This window comes from Loxodonta africana, chromosome 11 (genome assembly GCF_030014295.1).
Source record: "Loxodonta africana isolate mLoxAfr1 chromosome 11, mLoxAfr1.hap2, whole genome shotgun sequence".
NCBI classification, from domain to species: Eukaryota; Metazoa; Chordata; class Mammalia; order Proboscidea; family Elephantidae; genus Loxodonta; species Loxodonta africana.
In genome coordinates this window covers 49026639-49051439 of record NC_087352.1, presented here as the reverse complement: position 1 = coordinate 49051439, position 24801 = coordinate 49026639, and the positions used below count along the sequence as shown (strand labels likewise).

At 39.9% G+C, this 24801-nt stretch overlaps 1 protein-coding gene across 13 annotated transcripts in view; it reads left to right on the top strand.

Moving 5' to 3' along the window:
* NEDD4L (NEDD4 like E3 ubiquitin protein ligase) overlaps window positions 1-24801 on the top strand; it is a 373007-nt gene that overhangs the window by 261457 nt on the left and 86749 nt on the right. Inside the window, exon 1 of one of the 13 annotated variants that reach the window (XM_010586714.3) lies at window positions 20419-20470. The exons of the other annotated variants lie outside the window; for them this stretch is intronic. The gene's annotated coding sequence lies outside the window, so the exon portion shown is untranslated. Of the gene's footprint in view, window positions 1-20418; window positions 20471-24801 lie in introns of those variants that run through there. 13 annotated transcript variants of the gene reach the window in all.

The window sequence follows — 24801 nt, the reverse complement described above, 5'->3', positions numbered from 1 at the left end:
GATTGACAGCGCCTAACAACAACAGTATCTTACAACTGACCTACTGGAACAATTTAAAACTGTGAAAAGTTTAAGAAACATAATTTGTAATTAAAAGGGAAAGTGTCTTTTTACGTTACAACAAAAAATCCAAATGAGTAGTAAGGTTGCTTGGTTTTCTGTTCCCTGTTTGTTCTTTGTGTTTTTGGCAACTGGAACATTTTCAGATGTAGTTAAAATGTTGCCCTTTAGCTAGTAAATCCAGTTCTGCCACCTCAGAGGCAGGAGGTCTTTCTAGAAAGGGAAGATTGAGCTGCTTCTCATGATTTCTTAAGTTCCATTTATTAATTTATCTTATTTTAAGATGCCACTGAAATTTATACTTCAGGAAATTTAAACAAATGCAGTAAAATTTTTAAAGAGTCAGTTGAGTATTTCTTGCTCGACCACTGCTAGAGGAGATGCTAAATGGTTACCAAACTTTTTTTTTTCCTCAAATGAAGTGCTCCCTCTGCTATTGCCTGTATCCCCCAGCTTTTGTGTGCTTGCTTATCAAGCGCATCTGGTGTTGGAGGCTTAAGGATTAGTGGTGAGGTGGTTTAGTATTCAGTAAATCGACTCATTCTGAGAATCACCCAGAAGCTAACTCAACCAATAAAATGGTGGACACAGGTATGTTTTGAAGCATGCAGATTCCATGTAAATTTAATGTGTTTCTGTTACCCTTTTATCCCCAGTTTGCATGTGCCGTGAAATTTAAAATTTCACCATGGGCGGATTCCTATCTAAGCCAACGTGTCATAACTGTGCCTTACTTTTTTTTTAATAGGATTTGTCATTTACTTCTTTGTATTTTACTGGGTCATTTTGAAAAGACAAGTAGCGTCTGATTATGTTGGATAACCATCATAATAAGTATATTTTACTAAAGGCTGTAAATTCTGGTCTTTTTTGTGGATAAATGAGCTATCCTGAACGCGTATACTCCTTAAGCTATTGTTGAGATACTCTATTTGTCCTAGATGATTAAGTACCTTAGATTTTTTACATAACCTTCAAAGAAGTGAATGTATAGCAAGAATACCTTTTTTAAAAATTTTATGATCCACATGGAATAGATGGTACAAGCTGGCTCATCTTTTGCTTAAGAGTGGTAATGATAGGAATTTAACTCTTTGGAAAAGAATATTGTAGGCAAACATAATTATCCTGCTTTTGAAACTTAATTGCAAATTATCTCTTGGTTGTGTTGTGGCAGAAACTGACTCCAATATTCAGTTTGAGATTTGAAGTGACAGAATGATAGCCGTAAGAATCAGTGAGCCATTTCTTTGTAATTTGGCATCAAATCTAGTATAGTTTCTCTCAATAGCGAAAACAAAAATCAATCTCCCCAATTGGTCTGCAGCTAGGTAGTTCTCAACACAACTCAGCAAGAGGGCTGACGATGGGCTCTTTCCTCTAGCTCTGACTTGATCAGGGAATTGTGACATGGTCACTTAGGTTCAGGAAAGTGAAAAAGAACATTTAATTTAGGGATTCTAAAATCTCTCTGCTTTGGGGAATAAAGAACTTGTTATTCTTTTACTCTTCCAGCATTTCCTCAGGATATTATAGTGTTATTTGGAATTATATTTGAAGTGTCCCCCCACCCCCACACTTTATTTCTTTTTGAACAGTATGTAATAGTTGCCACCAGGCAGGTGTGGCCATTGCTAACCTTACAAATTCAAGGTAACAAGAATTTGAAACTATAGCCTCTGACATCACCTTATCGGTTTTCACTGAGGCTGTCCTCTGCTTCACTTATCTCGTGTAGTTGTGTCCCGTCAAGTCGTTTCTGACTCCTGGTGACCCAATATGACAGAGTAGAAGTGTCCCATAGGGTTCCCTAGACTTTATGGGAAGGAGCCCTGTGGCACAGTGGTTAAAGTGCTTGGCTGCTACCTGATAGTTCGGCAGTTCGAACCCACCAGCCACCCCATGGGAGAAAGATGTGGCAGTCTGCTTCCGTAAAGACTACAGCCTTGGAAACCCTATGGGGCAGTTCTGCTCGGTCCTGCAGGGTTGCTGTGAGGTGGAATCAACTTGATGGCCATGGGTTTTGTTTTGTTTTTTTAATCTTTACGTGAGCAGATCACCAGCTCTTTTCTCCCACGGAGCAACTGGTAGGTTCACCCCACTGGCTTTTTGGTTAGTAGCCGAGAGCTGAACCTGTGTGCCACCAGGGCTTCTTACGTATCTCTAGAGGGTTAATGTGTACCAAGTTTTGATGGAATTTGTTCACTTCTTCGCTAGATAACTACTTAGATTTGCCATTGGCTTGGGTTTCTGTTTTTTTTTTTTTTTCTTTTTTTGTTCCTATTATATAACCACCAAGTAGTCATTTCCCTGCTTCTGAGTCACCATACCCAAGAAACACTGTGAATACTCGCTGGTGAAGCGTTTTGCTGGTGTAAAAATGGACATGTCTACAGTGTTGGACCCACAGGCATCATAGTATTATTTCTACTCCAAACGCTTGAAGAAATATAATTTGTTACTGAAGTATTTCTTTCTTAAATTGTCACTTTTTAAAATTCTCACTTCACCTTAATTTTTGTTTAGAAATTCTTTACATTGGTCTGGATAGCAATATAGTAAAGAAAGTAAAATACAAAACTTAAGCCATTGGAAAGACTGCTTTGGACACACTGAATTCTGGCTTTGAATGGCTCATTGTATTTTCCATATAGGAGAAGTCATTAGCAGTTTTCTGCTAGATTAAATTGAGGAAGTTTTTTAAACATCCATGTATATGTCTGGCTCTGCTTGTGTCTGTGGTAGGGAATTTTTAAGTTGGAGAAATGGGTCCTGCATTCCAGAAATACATGTGATGTTTAAAGACATTAAAACATACCCTGTAAATGTTTTGCCTTAACAAGAGTGAATGGTGTTCTCAAATCTAGTCTCAACCCTCTTGCTTACCCAAAATAAAAGAGGAAAAGTTAAAAACCCAATTTATAGTATACATTACCAAAAATAGTTATCCTGACAGCTATAAATTTTGAGTTTGTACTGACTTACCGTTTTCCCTTTCTATCAGTCCGAAAGTTTCCTTACAACCAGTTGCTGCTGAGTTGATTCTGACCCACAGTTAGGATCTGATTAAAGCAAAGCTCCCTGTAATTTTGGGACATATGCCCAAATGATGAAGGACATCATGCTTGGTAAGGTAGAGGATCAGCGAAAAAGAGGAAAACCTTTGTTGAGATGGGTTAATACAGTGAATGCAACAGCGAGCTCAAACGTAACTACTGTGAGGATGGCGCGGGACCGGGCAGTGTTTTGTTATGTTGTGCATAGCGTTGCTACGAGTTGGAACTGAAGGCACCTAACAATAACAGGCTGAAATGTCTTTAGGGTGTGATACCTTTATGTGGTTGGCCTTTTGGTGTATTATATCCCCATAGGTAGCTTTCCTTTGATTGATTTGTTGGTTTTCTTGGTCTTGTAAAGAACACCTAGAGAATTCATAAGAGGTTGGTTCTTTGGGGCTGGGTTTTTCGCTACCTGTAATTCTTTCTCACTGTTCTGGATAACTGAGCTTTAAAGTACATAAAATTTCTTTATGTTTGTCTTAATTTCACAGTGATTCTTAATAATGTTTTCTGTTCCTGCCCGTCTAATTCTATGAACCTGTAAATAAATGCCTTTAATCCTGCTGTGATGACATTATTGTTTTAAGACATGGCAGAGTCACCTTGGGGAACTTTAACTAGTTTTCCTTTATTTAGAGAGATTTATTTCTGCCCCACATCGTGAAAGAAGTAAGTTTGTAAACAGTATTTCGGAAGATGCCCGGTAACTTTCTGGGTTTTATGCTATGTCTTTCTGATTTTTTGTTTGTTTTTTATACTTTTTCTTTGAATCATTTTCTCTCATTTGTTCAAAATTAGGTCGCTTTACACTTAGCATTATATACCGAAGGTAATAGATGATAAATACTCGTTGAACAAATGAATGAACAAATGAAAGAAATATTCCTGCTTCTATTTAGCAGAAAAACCCAACCCTTACTGTTATCGGTCAGTTCCAGGAAAAAAAATTGTTTTTTATATTATCAAGTTTTTCTGTGACTGTGTAAACTTTGCTATGTTAGGAATTAACAAATAGAAGTTGTTGCTGTGGTTTGGTTTGGTTTTTAGGAAGGTCAAGTGTTGGTATACCTCCTTGGCTGGGTGTTCACTATTCTTCGTGACCTGACAGGACTGTTTGGAAAATACACAGAAATCCACCATGCCAAATTTACATCCTTTGCTTCTAGATTTTTCTTCCATTGGATTCCTTCCCGTGCCTTCGATCAGGCTTTTCCCATTTCAATAGAAAGAAATAGTAGAGATTATCTATAAAATGTATAGGATGAATGGTCACCTTTCACTTGGTCACACTGGATGTTTCTAACTCCCATCTAGCAGAAGTTCTAGAATACTTCTGTTAGTGAAATTGACATTCCTGTTCCTTAGAATGTAGATATCAGAGCCTATTTTCTTTTTTCAAATGCTGGCAGTTTCTAAGAGTCAGATACTTTTCATCAAGTTATTTTGTGGAAGCAGAATATTGAAATTAAATATTGGATCAACTATATTTCCAGTCAGTTGCTTCCTCATTTTTTCAAACCCTTACCCTATAAATCTTATTCAAACAACATGTTTAATAAGCTGTTATCTTGCTTACACAATATATAGAACATTATGTGTTAAGGTAAAGTCAACTCACCTGTGAAAAGAATTTAACCTCTTTTCTAAGTAGCCGTACACAATTTTTATACCTTTTCTTACTTATTTATGCACATTTCCAAAATATCAACATGTTGCACAGAGGCGTATCTAAAGTGTGGCAGGTACAGCATGTACCCTGAGTGCCACTTGAACCCTCCACCCCCCCCCGCCCCAGTAGTTTCTATCAGCCGGGTAAGGCCCAGGTCATTCCTTAAGCATGGTAGCAACACAGGGGTGGGAGGGGGGACTTGCCTGGGCACAGGTCCAAGGGGGCACCAAACAAGGTGCAGAATGGCACTTTGAGGGACCACAAATTGAGGCCATTGGATAAGGGGGAGGGAAGGTGTTTCTGCTGAGGGGTTGCTCCTATCAACATCTGTTCATATTGAAATTGGGGGGAAGGGTAGAATGCTATGACCCTGGATGCTTGAATTGGGGGGTAGGGAGGGCAACTTAAGAGATTGTCCCTAGGCAGGTAGGTGCTCGTCACCCTCGCTATGCCCTGATGTTGCATGTGGGTACATAGTCTTCCCTGTACAGATAACGTCAGTGTTTGTAGGCAGTCAGTCACCATGGGTATATATAAGTCTGTTGTTGTCATCGTGTGCTGTTGAGTCGATTCCTACTCACAGTGACCCTATAGGACAATAAGATAGAGTAGAGCTGCCCCATAGGGTTTCCTAGGCTGTAATCTTCATGGAAGCAGATTGCCAGGTCTTTCTCCAGCAGATCCACTGGGTGGCAGGTTCGAACTGCCAACCCTTCCATTATCAGCAGAGCAGTTGCACCACCAAGGCTCCTTATATATATAAGTCTAAGGGGTGAGGGAGGGGACAAAGAGAGAGGGAGAGGAAATAACAAAATTTAATAGTATGAAGATTTTTAATTTATGCCAACATTTTTTGTAAGCTGGTATTTCTAAGAACCTTATCATTATTATCCTACCCTTCTAAAACAAATGTATAACAATTCAATTTTATATTCCTTTTATGTATTTTTTTTTTCAAGGAGCCCTGGTGGCACAGCATTCAGTTGGCAGTTCGAATCCACACCTGCTCTTTGGGAGAAAGATGTGGCAATCTGGTTCCTTAAAGATTTCAGCCTTGGAAACCCTATGGGGCAGTTCAGCTCTGTCCTGTAGGGTTGCTATGAATCAGAATCAACTCAACAATACCGGGTTTTTTTTTTTAAGGTTATAAAAATATAAATTATATCATTAAAACCTTTACATGGCCAACTCTGCATCACTTTTGCTAATTTAAGTATACAAAATGAGCACTGTGAACACTTAGTAAATAACTTGCCTATAGGAAAGAAGGAAAGAAGGCATGATGTTCTATAGAATGTATCTAGATGCCACCCTGGTCCTCAAAATTTCAGTAAGGTAGCCGGCGCTTCAGTAAAGCTTCCGTATTTAAGACATTCACTTGACACCTGCAGAAATTTCCTCGCCTTTTCTGAAAGATGAGTTTTCTATATAGTACTTAAAGATAATTTATATAAAATACCATGCTCTTTTCAATTCTGGTGACATGTTTGTGTTTAATTTAGTCACAAATGTCATTCAATGGATGGTGCCTTACAGGTGAAGACATCCTATGGAGATATTAAATTAGCCTTATCTAGTGTTTACTGTTTATCTAGTTGATAAAACAACTTTCAGCAGAAAAACTGTTACTAAGTGTGAGTCCCAGAAGACCAAATATGTGCCTAGTTTAGAGGACCAGTCACTGGGATAATGGATTTAAATATCACCACTCCCTGGGTATATGGGAACATTAGAGTGACTGTGCTGTTTTGACCACAATTTTTCATAACCTTTTCGGTTTTCCCAGAATGAAAACTGCAGGCTAACATTTACACAAAAGGAATTTAGTGTGCCGATAATATTTAATCGAGAAACTGGGGAAACTATTTTAAAGTACTCTTTCCTTAACTTTTTTGCCAGACTTTTGGACTTTAGCACTGCCTACACTTAACTTTGTCCTTGTTTACGTAACTTTGTCCTGTGCAAATGCCAAGAAGCTTAATAGAGGTCTATATGATCAACAAACAGCTCTCAGCCCAGTGTGGAATTTCAGTCTCATTTATTTCTGTTTGCCACTGCCAAAGAATTCAGACAACTGCATGTTTGACTTACAGACAAGTAGAGGACAAAGCATCAATCAGTAATCGTGCTTAAAATATGAAGCTGAAGTAAGCTTATATAAAATAATTCCATAAGAAGAAAGACAGGAATATACCACATCTCTGCTAATTAAAAAAAAAAAAATTTTTTTCTGCTAATATGTGCTTCCTGCCCTTGCAGACCACACAGTGAAATTGTAGTAGGCGTCCTAGAAGAGACCAGCCACCAACAAGGTGACATTTGCCCTGATCATAGTTTGCTTCTATATTGTATGACATTTGTCACCAAGACGGAATTGGACAAATAAAAAAATTAAGTTTTGACTTATGTAAAAAAACCAAAACCAAATCCGTTGCCATCAAGTTGATTCTGACTCATAATCCCTGTTTATACTGACTTTCGTGTTCTCTAGCTAACTTTAAAATTTTCACATATTAACATTCTTATAATATGAGGTCTTAAAGAGATTTTCGTGGTGCCTATTTCCATCTGGGGGCCCTAGTGGCATACTGGTTAAGCATTTGGTTGCTAAACAAAAGATTGGCAGTTCGAACCCACCAGCCACTCCTTGAAAACCCTATTGAGGCAGTTACGCTCTGTCCTATAGGGTCTTTATGAGTCAGAATCGACTCGAGAACAACAGGTTTGGTTTTTTGGTTTATTTCCATTTGCTTCCTTATGCATCTGTGTTGTGGTTGTTAATTGCCGTCAAGTTGGCTCCAATTCATGGCGACCCCATGTACAACATAAGGAAACATTACCCAGTCCTGCACCTTTTTCATCATCATAGGCATGTTGAGTTCATGTGGCAGCCATTGTGAAGTACCTTCCAACCTAGGGAGCTCATATTCCAGCACTATCACGGACAATGTTCTGTGTTATCCATAGGGTTTTCGTTGGCTAATTTTCAGAAGTAGATTGCCAGGCCCTTCTTTGTATCTGTCTTAGTCTAGAAGCTCCACTGAAACCTGTCCATCACGGGTGACCCTGCTGGTATTTGAAATACCGGTGGCATAGCTTCCACCATTATAGCAACACGCAAGCTACGACAGTACTGCGGACTGACAGACAGGTGGTAGTATGCATCTATATGTTTTGCCAAATAGAAAACATCAGACTTGATAGTAGAGGTTGTGTTGGGGGTTAAATTCTAGTAAGTCTCTTATCATGGGTTCTGTGTACATGTCTGTGTGTTTTGCTTTTGTAGGGACAGTTGGTAAGTGAAGGACAGAGCTCATTTGTTTCTAAAAGAAAAAAAGGCAGTAATGATAATCATGTGCCTAGTTTCATACTCCAGATTCATTTATAGCTGAGCATGATCTTGAATATTGTAAGGAAAAAAGCTATAAAATCAAATTACCCCTGGACTCTCTGTTAACCCAGAACTGAAACCATTCCTGAAGCCAGCTCTTCAAAGATTAGACTGCACTGTAAAACATAAAATAATACTCGTGAAGAGTGTGCTTTTAAAAAGCTCAGTGGGCGGCTCCTGTTTGGAGGCAGAATGAGAAGGCAGAAAGGAATAGGAGCTGGTTGAGTGGACACTGGAAACCCAAGGTGGAGGGGGGAGTGTGCTGTCACATTATAGGGATTGCAACTAGGGTCATATAACAATGTGTATGTAAGTTTTTGTATGAGAAATTAACTTTAGCTGTAAACTTGCATCTAAAGCACTATAAATTTAAAAAAACAAATTATGGTAGAACTTTGCCAATTAATGCCTGACGAATTTGCCCATCCAGTAGTTCTCACTGCAGTCCTACTTGTTCTACTGATGTTCAGAAAAGTTTTATAGTTGGCTATGGAGAAAACTCACATTACTTCTTTTTTTGCAAAAATTCACTATGAAAAATGTAGTCCTATACCTTCAGGTATTACAAGCAAGTAAAAGAGAATACAAATATAGCTGCCAAACCACAAAAAGGGAGAAAACATATGCTGAAAGGGCCATATTTTATTGCCTTCCTTATCTTGGATTGTAGGATGTTTTTGTTTATGCATTAAATAGAAAAGTGAGTAATTGTGAATAGTCTTCCACTTGAAGGAAACCTACCATAAAAACTTCATTTTATAAAATAAAATTTTAAAAGGAATGAACTGTGGAAAGAAGTGTTAGACAATTCACATAAGGCTTTAAACAGGATGTGAGGTGGGCTCTAACATACTTTAGTAATAGTTTTGTTACAAAATTTTGTTCTGTAGAGGAAGAAAAATGAGCAATTTAACTGTTTTACAGCTTAGTGTGTATATAGTCTATTATGAGCTGTATTTTCCTATTTGTAAAAATGAAAGAGAAATTTTGATTAATATTGACATTGTTTTTAAAACCCTATGGAAAAATTCCTAGTATATGGTAGATGCTACCCAAATGTGTACTGAATTATGTCCCAATCATGCCATTAGAGATTTTTTATATATCAAGGTCCTGTGAAAATGTGACTTGAACCTTTGACATTCACTGTGTAGCTTTCTCAGCAGTACAGATGGGTATTACAAACTTGCTTCCAAAAAACTAAAGGGCTTAAAAAACTCATGGTTCGCTCTCCCCCATTAGAAAGTAGCAATATCAGCTAAACAGGTATTCCAGTTATGTCACCCCAGTACAATCAAATTAATCTGCGTATTCATTCTCCTAGATCAGTTGTAAAATAAATGAATGAATGACCAGCCTACCCTGGTACAGTGACAAGAGTGCTAAATTATTTGTGAATGTCTTCCCAAGTAAATTTGGTAATAAATTGTTAATGTTTACAGATGCTTTACTTTGCATATAAATTAGCTCACATTCAAAACTTTGCTCTAATAATTGTACTCAGTTGCATTTCAGAAAGCTTTCTTGAGTGAGAGAGGTTGAGAGGAAGGTGGGGAGGAAGTAGGGTTAACAGTGTGCCATCTCAGGGAAGTGCCACTTACCCTGGGTGCTACTGGGTTGCACCTTGGAGTATATGACCAACGAGAGTATCATATGTGTCTTGAAGGAAAAAAAAAAAATTAAAATTTGCAAACCAACCAGCAAAAGCCTTCCATCTCTTGACTTCTTAATATTCTGACTTCTGGAATCCACTTTTTAAAGTGCCTTTAAAACAAGGGCCTTGTGCACACAACCTGGAAAGAGCATACCTCTCGAGGTATAAAATGAGTCACCCCCAGCCGCTCCGAGGCCCGTTCCTGCAGGTGCAGTAGGTGCTGATGGTGATGTCAGCTGAAGCAGGAGAAGCCTTAGTAATTAGGGGAAGGACGCCTCCACTTGACACCTCATCACCTCCAAGTATTCACTGAGTGTCTTTAGTGTCCAAGACAGAGAATGTAGAATGTCTTCTATGAATTTTACTTTTTCAAGGTTACTAGAGGTACAAAAAGGAGCCCAGGTGATGCAGTGGTTAAGCACTTGGCTACTAACTGAAAGGTCGGTGGTTCAAACCCACCGGCCGCTCCATGGGAGAAGTATGTAGCAGTCTGCTTCCGTAAAGATTTACGGCTTAGGAAACCTTATGGGGCAAGTTCTCCTCTGTCCTCTAGTGTTGCTGTGAGTTGGAATCAACTCAACTGCCACAGGTTTGGTTTTGGTTTAGAGGTACAAAATCCACTGGAATCTGTCATGCCCCAAGTGTGGACATCTCTGCAGCTCTTGCCATGTTTTCAAATTGTGTCTTACTGCAGCATCATATTCTGTGAGTGCTTGTGATTTCCTTAGTGAAATTAATTGAAATGACCTTCAGGAACTTGAATTCTTATCCATCAAGCTACCATGTAACAAAAGTGGCATTTTTAGTATCCATATATTTGTACTCTTAAAGCAAAATATCCATAACTGCCAAGTATTCAATGAGCAGACATAAATGTTTTATTATTAATTAGTATCATTAATTGTAAACCCATAGATTGACGTTTGCTTTGGATGCTCAGGGCCTATTACATGGTTGGCACAAAGCAGATGGTAAATAAATATTTGTGGAATGAACGGGGCAGTTTGTTAGTCAGGACATGCAATGTTGTTGTTGTGTCAAGCAGACTCCGACTCACAGTGACCCTATAGGATAGGGTAGAACTGCACCATAGGGTTTCCAAGCCTGTAATCTTTAGCAGAGCAGATCGCCAGGTCTTTTCTCCCACAGGTAGGTTTGAACCACCAACCTTTCAGGTAGTAGCTGAGCACTTAACCATTCTGACAGGAAGTATGATGACCAGATTTCTTTTGCTAATCTTATTAGCACTGAGTATTTGTTGTAAAATAGATCCAAATTCATTGTTCAGCTGGACACTCTGAAATAGATCCAAATCCATTGTTGAGACTTCATAAATGCAAGATAAATAGATAATTGTTCCTGTCATCTGTATGAGGAGTTGCTGTTGCCGGTGAAATCTCGCTCTTGGCAAATGTGAGCTCATGACCAGCATGAAATCTGGGTGGTTCCTTCAGATGTCTATAAACAACAGTGGTAAGGCTCAGAACTGGGAGAGCATCTAAAAATAGATAAGTCATCCCTTATCTTGTTGCATATGAAAATAGAGTTTATATGAAGTAACATTAGAATGGTGGGTGAGAAAAGAATCCCAGCAATGTCTTTTACAATTTAGAGACAAGAAAATATATTGTCCCAATGTGACTTCCAAGCGAAGAATTAGTACTGCCAGAATGCAGGCCCAAGTTGTAGCCAATTTCTCTTTGAAATTATTTATACGGAGATAAAGCTGTTTTTCCCATAGAGACTTTTTCTCTGCCCTCAAAGCAGCACCCTGTTTTCCCACTGAGAAGCCCATGGTGACAGTAGTGGAAAAGAGAAGTACATTAGGATACCCTGAAATTGGTGCTGCCTAGCACACTGCAATGAATTGAATTGTGTCCTCCAAAATATGTGTCAACTTGGTTAGGCCAAGTGTGGTTGTCCTCCATTTTGTGATTTTCCTGTGTGTTATCAATCATAATCTCTGCCTGTGGCTAAAAGGATTAGGGTGGGATATAGCACTCTTGCTCAGGTCACCTCCCTGATCCAATGTAAAGGGAGTTTCCCTGGGGTGCGGCCTGCACCACCTTTTATCTTACAAGACATAAAAGGAAAGGGAAGCAAGCAGAGAGTTGGGGACCTCATACCACCAAGAAAGCAGTGCTGGGAGCAGAGCATGCCCTCTGGGCCTGGGGTACCTGTGCAGAGATGCTCCCAGACCAAGGGAAGACTGAGGAGAAGGACCTTCCTCCAGAGCCAACAGAGAGAGAAAGCCTTCCCCTGGAGCTGACGCCATGAATTTGGACTTGTAGCATACTAGACCGTGAGAAAATAAATTTCTCTTTGTTAAAGCCATCCACTTGTGGCATTTCTGTTATAACAGCACTAGATGACTAAGACACACACTACAGTTTATTTCTCACTTTTGCTAATGCCAAAGTGAGTCAGTAGGCAGCCTGATCCACACAGTCACGCAGAGACTAAGGCTGATGAAGGGTCGCGCAGTTCAAATCCACCAGGTGCTCCATGGAAGCTCTATGGGGTAGTCCTACTCTGACCTATAGGGTTGCTATGAGTCAGAATCAGTTTGATGGCAATGGGTTTGGTTTGGTTGGTTTATTCCTGCTACTGCCTCTGGGACTTCCTGTTTCCCTCCAGGTGGAGTGCAGGTGTCCCTAGATGCTCCAGCCCCCGTGAGCAGGTTGCCATGTCCACAAGTAGTATTCCCCTTCCGTTCTCCTGTGTTTTCACCACTCGGCAGAACTCGGTTGGCTCAGCTTCGGGGCCCATTTCTGCTGTCTCCTGATCCTGCCCCCTCATCCTCAGAGCTGCCCTACTCTGTCCAGGTCTCTTCCCATTCCAGAGGGGGCCCTGCATGGCAACACCCACTAAGCTGTGCTCTCTTTCCTCTAATCTCCCATACCGCTTTATTTTTACCTTGCACATGACTCATATTACAATCGTGTATTTATAGATATTTCTATATATGTCTCCTTTTACATCCTTTTCTCTAAGCTCCCATGAGGTCAGGGATTGTCTCATGCGTTTTCTCATTCCCCTGTGGTCTCGTATAATGCTTTATACATTGTTCTCATTAAATGTTGAATGAATGAATTTATTGAACACTACTTGTTAGTAAAAATAAGTTTATGGAATGTAAGCTCCTTAATGTTAAGGTTCTTTGAATACTTAGATTACATGCAATGCGCTTAGTGAGTACCTGTTAGATAGAATTCCATTCAGGAGGTGAGCTCTTTTGATGATCCATGAATGGGCACTATAATTTTTTGTTTTCTTTAGTAAATTTAGTTTATCGGGAACCCAAGATACACTGACTAAACTTTGGAATCGGATGTATCTGAAGTATCATTTTTCTCTCAGATCATTTTTCTGTGTTTTTTCATATCCAGCTGAGTAACGTCCAGCAATTTCAGACAAGCGGTACAGAGAAACTTGTGAAGCAAGACAAAAAAAAAATTGTACTTCATCAGAGTAAAACTGATTACCTGGTTACTTGCCATGAATGGATTTGTTTTCAGCTGAGGAATAATTGCTATTTGGACTTTTCATTGACTAGTTGGATCATGTGTCTTAATCAAATTATTTTTTGAAGCTAAGATGAGGAATGGCTTGTTGCGTTCTGGCAAAGTCAGAGCCAGTGTAGTTAATGTACCAGTCTGGCCGATTTGTTAATTTAATGAACGAATTATTTTTAAAAAATATTAATAAATCCCCCTTTGGAATAGGGATAATGGTGCATATGGGATAATTTTAGTGTGTTTGATAATATTAAAAGGCAAGTAATTTTAATAACCCAGGTTGTGTGCAATAAAGCTTTTCTTAAGAATACAGGCAGTCCCAGAGTTATGAACAAGATCCTTCCTGAGTGTGTCTTTAAGAATTGGTAGGTGGTCGGAACGGGTGCATACTGTTCTTATTTAGCCTTAATTTAGTGCAGGAAAGGGCCCAAAGCCTTTTCAATGATTCAAAAGCTGCATGTGCGCAAGTGAAGGTGATTGTGATGAAGAATTTGTTTCCAAGCAGGGATTGGTTCAGTCATTTCCAAGTGAGAGCAAATTTATTTAATATTTTTAAAGGGCAGGTATGAGTTGGCCTTAAGTCTGACGTTGGTAACCCAGGGACTGCCTGTATATATGTCATGTGCAATGATTGTGTAGTAATAAGTTGCTTTTTATTAACATTGTGACTTATTTAAAGTTTCAAATAACAAAACCTAGTCATTGTAAGGAAACCCTGGTGGTGTAGTAATTAAGCACTATAGCCGCTAACCAAAAGGTCAGCAGTTTGAATCCACCAGGCACTCCTTGGAAACTCTATGGGGCAGTTCTGTTCTGTCCTGTAAGGTCACTATGAGTTAGAATCAACTTGACGTCAACGGGTTTGGTTTTTTTTTTTTTTTAGTCATTGTAAAACATCTTATTGCCTTTGACTCATACTTTCTGGTGTGCCATAATAGGTTCTCATGATTTGTCTATTTTATGAATTCTCCTGTTTATTTCAAAAAATCTCCTGCTTATTCTGAGTAAGAAGATTTTGAGTTTAGGAAGTTTTTCATATGTCATTTGTCATCAGTACCATGAACAATCATTCTATTCTAACTTTTATACTGAACTTTCACAGTAAAAAAAAAAATTTTTTTTTTTTTACGGTAGCACATAGGAAATCTAAAAATGAATCAGTATTGTGGGAATGCACACCACACTTCCTGCTCGCTTCTCTCTCTCAGAAGTAAGCTGAAGGATTCCCCTTCCCACCACCTTCTGGTTATAGTTACTTGTTTAATGTAGATAACTAAACAAGATCCATTTTTGCTTGCCGTCTTTTGTTTTTCCAAGAAGAAAGCTACTCCTGGCATGTGAGCACAGACCAAAGGGTCTGGGCAGGATAATGGAAGTATTACTGTGTGTGCAACCAGAACAGAGTCATGAGTCAGATGTAGAATAATTGGGGGGCAGGCCTTCAGGTGATCATTCCTGCAGGAATGAGGTTTAGACCATGAATAGCATTTTTTTCTTGTTGGCGTCCAGGTTTGTGTAGAGCCTCACAGCACCATTTGTCAAGAGAGTCTTTGAGTTAGAGCAGGGTTGCCCGTGCGATTCAATCTCTGTCTGATTCACAGCAAAAGTATCCTGGTTGATTCAGGTGAGAGGCAGCTCCAGATCTCTGGTTCTCTTCTCCTTGCATATGTTTTTGGATTGGCCTTTGCACATGCTTCCTAGGGCTGCTGTAACAAATCACCCCAGACTCAGTGACTTAAAACAACAGACATTTATTCTTTCACAGTTCTTGAGGCTGTTGTGAGGTGCCATCGAGTCAGTTCCAACTCACAGTGACCCTATGCACAACAGAATGAAACGCTGCCCAGTCCTACACCATCCTCAATATTTGAGCCCATTGTTGTAGCCACTGTGTCAATCCATCTCGTTGAGGGTCTTCCTCTTTTTCACTAACCCTGTACTTTACTGAGCATGAGGCTAGAAGTCCTAAATCCCTATCACCAGGCTGAAATCAAGGTGTCATCAGGGCTGCGCTCACTTCAGAGGTTCTACGTGACCATCTGGTCATTGCTTTTTCCAGCGCCTGGGGGCTGCAGATTCCTGGGCTTATGGCTCTGTCACCCCAGTCTCTGCCTCTGTAGTCACCTTGCCTCTCCAATGCTGTCTCAAATCGCTTCTGCATCTTTCTTAAAAATAATCTTGGATTTTTCAGGTAGCACCTAAGTGCCCACCTGGATAATCCCGAATAATTGCCCGCATCTCAAAATCCTTAATTTATTCACATCTGCGAAGACTCTTTTTCAACCAAAAGTAACATTTGTAGGCTCCAGGAATCGGACTTAATATCATTGGGGACCATTATTCAGCCCACTCCAGCCTGTCCTCAGCAACTGGAGAGGCTTACAGGGAGAGCCAAGGAATCCAGGTTCTATCCTACAGGGGTCATTTTACCGTGAAGTTAATTGCATTGGGTGATTATTGAGAACATACTATGTGTTGGTACTGTTGCTAAGCACTGTGGGAGATACAAAGATATATAAAACTGGCCTTCTCCAAGGTCGCTTGTATTTTGCTGGAAGAGAAGACATGTACATGTAAAATGAGTCCTAAGAAAAAGGTCGTGTTAGATTGTGAGAGCCAGAGAGTGGCTCCAGCAGTGCGTATCCAAGCCCCTGAACCCGTGTTTTGTCCCATGTACCCAAACCTTTGACCCAGGAGAGCCTTCGATGATCACATCCAACCCACACTTGACTCTTTCCCATTCCATACATTCGTCACTGTCTCTTGGTCTTCTCCCAAGAGCAGGTGGATCTTTTTGTGTCTGGTATTCTATCCTCTTGTGGTTCCGTAATGCCATAGCCTATTCTTCTGTCTCTTTAACCAATAAAATAGCAATTCAAATTCTTGAAGGAACACAATTTAAGGATAATGCATCTGTGCTAACGAGTATGGTTAGACCACCTAAATCAGTGATGGAGAATAAGAGTAAAACCTAGGAAACAAATTTAAAATAGATCAGCATGTCTGTTAGAATATCATGTTATATCATTTTGGGGTAACTTAAATTTGTACTAATTCAATCTGCCTACGAGAATGTCACATATCTTAGTATAGGCTAAGTATAAACCTAGTATGAATTTTTTTCTGTGTATTTTTTAAAACCCAGTTGCCATCAAGCCTACTCCGACTCATGGTGACCCCATGTGTATCAGAGTAGAACTATGCTCCAGAGGGTTTTTGGTGACTGTTTTTTCAGAAGCTGATCAGACATTTCTTCCAGGACACCTCAGGGTAGACTCAAACATCCAGTCTTTTGGTTAGCAGCTGAACTTGTTAACCATTTGTACCACTCAGGCACTCTGTATATGTTTTAAGGGAACCTAAATTTCTGTGAGTTGTAATACGTATGCTGTTGAGTAGTCCAGGGCTGCTTAATATGTTCAGTTATCTCTGGGACCCTGGTTACCCAGAAAACCAGTGCCAGACCCTGGTTATCTTAGCTAAATGCATAGTGACAATAAAGACATGACAAGCCTGAGGTCGAATCCTGGATCTGCCATTATGTGATTGTCCCTACTTATTTCATGACTTGGGCAAGTTACTTAACTGTTATAAACCATACTCTTCTGATCTTCAAAACAGGGCTAGTAATGGTAGATACCATTATAACTTCTGGGTTATTGGGATGATTATAAATGAGTTAAGGTATGTAAAGTGTTAGCGATATTGCCTTAAAATTTATGTTCCTTCTCTCTCCCCTTTTTTCCTTAAAAAAATGTTGTTTGTGGGAGAATTTGTGGGCTGGGAAAGTTCATTGGCTTTCTTGATCCCCAAGTAGTCAAACACTGTTGTGTCTGATCCCTTCCAACAAACACATGATGGCAAATTTGTCTCTTAGGATACCATTTCACCATTAATACAGACCAAGTTTCTGAATTACATTTTGTATGACAGTGTCTCCCCTACCTTCTCATCTCCTTCACTTCTTGAACTGCAGTATACCACGTTCTCCCAGTATAAAAGCAAAGTTAAATAAATCATTGGTTAAGTTGCTGACCATAGCTAACAACGATTCGTAGGTGACTGAGGATTACTTAGCCAATACATTTAATTGATGACAGCTGCCTTCCAAATAGTATCTTTAATCACACCTCTGGAATGTTTGTATATACTTTTTCCTTTAAACTATAATATGTACATTTACATACGCACACCTTTCTCCGTAATAAGGTTGAAGAAGGCATACGGCTGAACACAGTTTGGTCTTGCTTAAACAAGAATTAATAGTTAGGAGTTAATGATTCTACTTTATTAAAATTCTTACTTGAATTTCAAGGTTGAAAAGAGGATTCCTCCCACACAGAGCTGCTGATCGTTGGCACACCGTCTGCAACCTGCATGATAAGCTATTTGGGAAGGTGCCACGTCAGGACTTTAGTTCCAGTGCCTTCTTTGTCTGCGGTCCCCTATACAGCGTAATGACTGAGCTTGACTAATGTCAATAACTTGGATATATTTCTTGCCTGCTAGACACTGAGTTTTGGTTTTTGTTTTTGTTTTTTTTTTGACAGATTGATGCCTAAAAAGAAAAATACAGTATGTACTAATGAACCAAAAGCATTTTTTCAGCACCTTTGCATAAACTGAATGCATTTTGATTTCTGTTTGAAAGCTTGACTCAGAAGCTAGTCACCGTCACTGTGGCTTTGAGATGCCCTAAATTATTTTCTGTGGGTGGTCAAATCTATTGAACCACGTATTGTCAGCTTTTATAGATAGCACCTGAAACAGATGTAGTGAGGTTATATTCATAAATAAATAGCCACAGACTCTCCTCCCCACCCTGACCCCATTTGGAGATAGTTTGGGATTTGAAGAAGTGGAGTGTTTAGAAAAGGCTCTCTGGTATTTATAAGATAAGAGTCCCATAGTAAACTGTTCTCAGTTATTCAGTTATTCTTGAGATTGTGTCCAAAGTAGGGCTCAAATTTCTAATTATTCCTTGATATGTAGTTAAATGGTCATCTGCCAGACGTGCCATGAATTAGTTCCCAAAGAATGGACACGGATATGCTATAGTACCTGGGTAAGATTTTTATCTAGCAAAAAGAAAAACACTGAAGAATTGGAGTGTTTACTTTGAACGTAGGCATCCAAGTCTACGTGACTGTTAGAAAGTGTACGTGTTGTTTTGAATCAACTCCGTGACCTTGGGCACATTACTTAAACTGTGTGTGCTTTCCTTTGCTCATCTGTAACACAGATATAATCTTGACATGGGGTTGCTGTGAGGGTTAAGTGAGAAGTTCTGTGAAGCGCTTAGAATAGTGCTGGGCACATAGTAAGTGCCCCATGTATGCAAATTGTTGTTACTTTGACTTATGGCTTAAAATTTATCGTGTCATATGAACATATTTAGCATGGTTACTACTTCCAACTTATATGGACATTTTAGTGCATTTTATACGCTTGAAAAAGATTGTTGTTGGTGATGGCATTGAGTTGATTTTTGACTCATAACAACCCCATATGAAAGAATAGAACTGCCCCACAGGGCTTTCTAGGCTGTAATCTTTATGGGAGCAGATCACCAGGTCTTTTTCCTGTGGGGCTGCTGGGTGGGTTCAAACTGCCACCCTTTCAGCTAGCAGCCAACCGTTGCACCCCCAGTGCTCCTTGGGTTTAATACTGCCTCCCATCCAGTGAGCATCTTCTGTGTGTGCCAACCATCCCCAGGTCTTTCCCTAAGAGTTATCCTTCATCCTCACAGCAACCTCTCAATGTTGTTATTATCCCCACTTTGCAGATGAGGAAACCAAGGTTCAGAGAAGTTAACTGCAACAAATTTCCATCCAGTGCAGGGCTAGGACTAGAACCAGAGTCAGACTACAGAGTCATGCCTCCTTGGGTGCTACCTTTTCCAGGTGTTCTGTCTGTAGAGGCTGTGGTTGTCATTTTTGTTTTTGTTTTGAGGTAGTAGTCAGAACAGTCCCAGCTCAGTTCAATGGAATAAATATTATCGGATTCCAGTGTATGCCAGGCTGTGTTAGGTGCTGGGATGCCAAAGTGATGAAGTGTGCAGTCTGGTGGGCAAAGTTTTCACTATGTGTGACTCTGTCTACTTTGTTAGGTTTTCCCCTCAGTGTCTAAATTGAAAATTTGTTGATTACTACAGGAATATTTTAGGTTAATATTTTGTCCAGAATTGACAGTAAGAGCAAGGGAAGCTTATACAACAGCAAAGTTTTATCTCATGAGCTCTGAGAATGTACATGTACAGAGATTTAGTATTTCCTCATCTTAACCCCCATGTCTTAGAAATGGAGATAAGGCACAGAAAGTGTCAGAGGCTGTCCATGGGTTCCATGGCGAGTTAGGGAGATGGGGACTCAGGTTTCAGTAACTCCTTCAGTACTCTTTAACTATGGAAAAAGAGCTCAAATGAGGAAATAGATCTGTTCAACAGAGAGAATTTGGGCCACACAACCCTTGCAGTAGACTGACCCCTGGTATTCCAGTAATTAACATTGGGCCCATGAATGTGGCCATTAGAAGATAGCATTTATGAAATTGAGTACTTCGGTCAATGGGAAGATTAAGAATTGCGTACATGTTTAATTGTATTTTTCACGTGCTCTTTTTGTATATACAACCAGTTCACAAGTACAGCCTCCAATTAGTGACTCTCTAGTTTTCTTTCTAGGGAAGTATATTGGAGGCTAACAAAAATTTAATTTACTTGTCAGACATCTCCCATATTCAATGTCTTATGCTAGTTTTGTATATATTATTTTCACAACTCAGATAATTATGTATTGTCATTGGATTATATAATATTATTATATACTATACATTATATATAAAAAACATATGCTATTTCCACTTTTTATATTAATAGCATTAATATAAATAGTATTAATGATATTAATAATACATTCCCATCTATTATTTTTATGATTCAGATAATAAAGCTTTATCATTGGATTATATACTGTATACTCTTCTTCCTACTTTAGTGATGCTCAGAGAGGTTAGAGAGCTTGTTCAGGGGCGCAGTGAGAGCAGCTGAGCAGTCCTGTCTGGTTCCCTGCGGTAGTGTGCCACCCTGTGCTTTCCAAGCTGGTGTCTACGAATTACAAGGTAAAAATACGGTGGCCATTCTTGAAGCCTTAGTTTTACTCAGAGATTTAATATATATATATATATATATATATATATATATATATATATATATATATATATATATATATAAAAAACCCATTGCCATCGAGTCTATTCTGAATCGTAGCGACCCTGTAAGACGGGATAGAATTGCCCCCATAGGATTTCCAAGGAGTGGATGATAGATCTGAACTGCCAGCCTTTTGGTTAGCAGCCGAGCTTTTAACCACTATGCCACCAGGACTCCAATTATATATATGTCTGTGTATGTACGTATATATATATTTTTTTTTTTATAAAAACTGTTTCCAAAGCTTTTCATCACCCCAAACAGAAACTCAGTGCCCATTAAGCGCTAACTCCCCATTCCCTCCTGCCTACAGACTGTGGTAACCGTTAGTCTGCTTTCCATCCCTATGTATTTGCCCATTCTAGATATTTTCATCGAAATAGGAGCATACGATATTTTTCATCTTTTATCCGACTTAACTTTGCTTGTGTCAGGACTTTATTTCTCTTTATGGTGGAATAATATTCCATTGTGTAGATATACCACATTTTGTTTATCCATTTATCTCCTAATGGACTTTTGAGTTGTTTTCACCTTTTGGCTGTTTGAGTCGAGCTGCAGTAAACTTTGGGGTACAAGTACACGCAAGGGGGTTTGTAGGAAAATTGTAGCTCTTACATTAAATTAAGCCATGGAAATATCATCACATTGAATGAAGAATTCTTATTAACATTTAAGATGGCAAAGAAACAATGCGTGGGCTCCAGGCCCAGCCCCAGCGGTGACTTGCCTCTGTACTGGAGTCATTGTCCCTTGCCCTGCAGTTCGTGGCCAGCAAGTGACCTACAGAGATCCCCCAGTGTCCAGGTGGAGGGATGACAGTGTGAGAACATCGATGAGGACTTTAATGCCCCCTTGTGGCCCCAGCCAGTGGGAGTATTAGCTAAGAAACCCAGTGTGATGGTAGAGTGAAACTGAGCTATCCCAGGGTTAGTGCTGCTTCATGCCTCAGTTGTTTTATAGAGCTCATACCCTTTTGTTAGTCTAGCGTCTGGGTTTCATTACTATTTATGGTATAGTTTTCTTCAGGATTATAAGCTTAATGTTCTAGACAACTAACATACACATAAGTGGACTCTTCAGCACAACTCGTTTATAAGTTGATAAATAGCCTCACACCAGATATGTTTTAAAAAAGTATAAGGGGGAAAAAAAAAGACTTTCTAAAATCCCAAAAGAGTGTTCCTGTTTTAAGCATTAGTGGGACCAATCATTTTAGTCCTATTTAGTTTTACATTTGGGTCCTTACATTTCATCATATATTTGTTTTTAAGGGATAATTAACTTCATAGGATTACTCTTAACATTTGAAGCTCTCTCATATGTTTTCCCACACACGATAGAACAGGGTTTCTCACACTGGGTATGCTGAACTCTTGAAATACGAGAGTTCTTTGATTGAAGAGCAGATGAACTGGACCACCAGGTGTCTGAAAATAGCTGTTTGCTTTCCAGTTGGCCAGTATAGAAGGGAACCCACTAGTCTCCTCCTATTTCTCAATAGTCAATTTAAAATATTCACTGCCAGTAGCTTAATAACATTCAATAGTAACTTGCACATTATATTTTTAAAAGGTTTCCACATTATACTGACATCTGAGGTCTGTAACAATCTATGAAATGGAAAGTACAGATGATCCTAGCCCCATTTTCCAGATGAGGAACCCAGTCCAGGGAAGACTTGGGGTCCACGGTCACATAGCTAGTCACTTCCCAAGCCAGGGTCAGCACTCAAGGCTCTGTCTCCCAGGCCTGAGAGGGCTCATTCCGCTGGTGCACTCAGATCCATCCTAGTAGTTTAGAATATAAGCATCGAGACTGTGTCCTTCTCAAGGATATTTCCTTGTCTCTTACACCTTTGAGTCATCAGTGTAGGGCATACAGTACAACAAAGGTGGGGTTCAGAGCTGGGACAAGAATGAGGCAAGAAAGGCATCTAGGGTACAAAATTTAGGGAGACATGCATTCTCAGGGTGGGGCAACCCTGCTGTCAGATCTGGTTTGCCTCCCCTTGGTCTCAGCACTGGGGGCTTCTACAGATGGCATGGATGTATGTCCACTTCTCGGCATAGCCATCTGAGCTATACGCACCGATGATTCTTAGAAAAAGTGACAAGTGATTCCTTTAACTTTCCTCTCCCAGATACACCTGTGTTTTGAAGCATAAGTGCCGACTAAAATTTTGGAGCACAATATGCTGACTCAAACAATATATACAGTATGCATTGTCTTTGGTGGTTTGATTGTTGAAAACTTTTGGCATGTCATTGAACAGAGAGTTTGGAGCATTTTTCTCCTTCTGTAATTCTTGCCTAGAGTACACTCAGATTCTCCCCCACATTCCTAGGTCCCACTGGAGCATTCCTAGGTACTGCCCTGCAGACCGTGACCCCTTGTTCTGGAAATGTTTTTGGCTAGAGCTTCAGTTTCTTGCTGGTAGCTGTGTAGCTCTTGCTGTTGATTTTAAACACAACTCGGTCAGGCAAGGATCTCAGCCTTCTGTCTTGGCTTCTCAAGGAGGCTATGCCATGCTCTCACTTCACCTGTTAACTAGGAATAGTCTGGTGCCTGTAGCTTTGCTTTCAAATCTCCCTTTAAAAAAAATATTCCAGGGGGGTGGTGAGGGAGCAGCTGGAGAATACGAGGACATGATAAACCAAAACACCTGTTTTTGTCTAGTTGATTCTGACTCATAACAACCCTATAGGACAGAGTAGAACAGCCCCATAGGATTTCCAAGGCTGTAATCTTTGTGGAAGCCAACTGTCATATCTTTCTCCCACAGAGAGGCTGGTGGGCTCAACCACTGACTTTTCAGTTAGCAGCCAAGCATTTAACCATTGCACCACCAGGGCTCCTTAAGGACGGGATAATTTTCTTCAAATAAGTGATTTGAAGCCATTGCATAATAGATTCCCAGTTGTCATGGAGTCAACTCTGACTCCTGGTGACACCATGTGTGTCTTAGTAGAGCTGTGCTCCATAGGGTTTTCAATGACTGATTTTTTAGAAGTAGATCTCCAGGCCTTTCTTCCAAGGTGCTTCTGGGTAGACTCAAACTGCCAACCTTTCAGTTAGCTCCCAAGCACGTTAGCCATTTACACCACACAGGGACTCCTAGTAGAGAGATGGTTGTTGTTACTGTTGTTGTTGTTAGGGGCTCTGAAGTTGATTTCAGCTCATAGCAAACCCCATGTGACAGAGTAGAACTGCCCTGTTGGGCTTTCTAGACTGGAATCTTTATGGGAGCAGATCACCATTTCTTTCTCCCCTAGGAGCTGCTGAATGGGTTCAAACTGTTAACCTTTTAGTTAGCAGCCAAGGCTTAAACAAGTAGAGAAATTACCCCCCCAAGAAATAGCATAGTATTGTAGAAACAAACGTTTAAGTGTTGGCATCAGAGATCCTGGTTCAAATCCCAGCTCTGCTACGTCCTACTTAATGAAAGCTTAAATTACTCTTCCTTGTTCCCTGGTGCTTCAAGGGGTTCGGAGTTAAAGAAAAATGAACACCAGATCGTCAGAACATTCTTACAGAATTGACCAAAGATGGAATGAACCCCTTAAGAGAAGAGAAGGAAGTGAAGTTAGGGCAGTGGCTTCCAAGTGGAAAGTGGCTTCTAGTGACAGTATCTGGAGACATTTTTTGTTGTCACAGTGTTGGGGGGGGTAGGAGTGGCTTCCACTTCCACTTGGTAAAGGCCAAAACTGCTGCCAAACATCCTACAGTGCATAGAATGGTCCCCACCTCAAAGAATTACTCAGCCCAAAATGCAAATAGTGAGAAACAAAGGGTTAGGAATAGCATTTATTGAATTTACTTGTCTCATTTAATACTCAATGACTGTGCAAGGAAAGTTGTTTTTATCCTCGGTTTATGAATGAGAAGATTGACGTTTGGTGGTGAGTAACTGGTTATTCAGCTAATTCTAAGTAGACATGCCATTATGCATATGTGGCCAAACTTATACCCCTTCTGCAATCCCAGTACGTAGTGAACTCCCCATCACTGAAGATGTTCAGAACTAGGCAGGATGGAGGTGGATAAGAATCGCCAATGTTTATAGCACTAAATGACTTTTGTGGTCCTTCCTAGGGATCACGTGCTCTGATTCTATTTTGAAATGGGATTTGTCTTTCTAGATGCAGTATTTGAGTGGCAGGCAGTAGCCCTTGGCCTTGACCAGTGAAATCCCTGTGCTTTGTCTGTGCACCTGTGAGTCTTAGTCCTATTAATATCT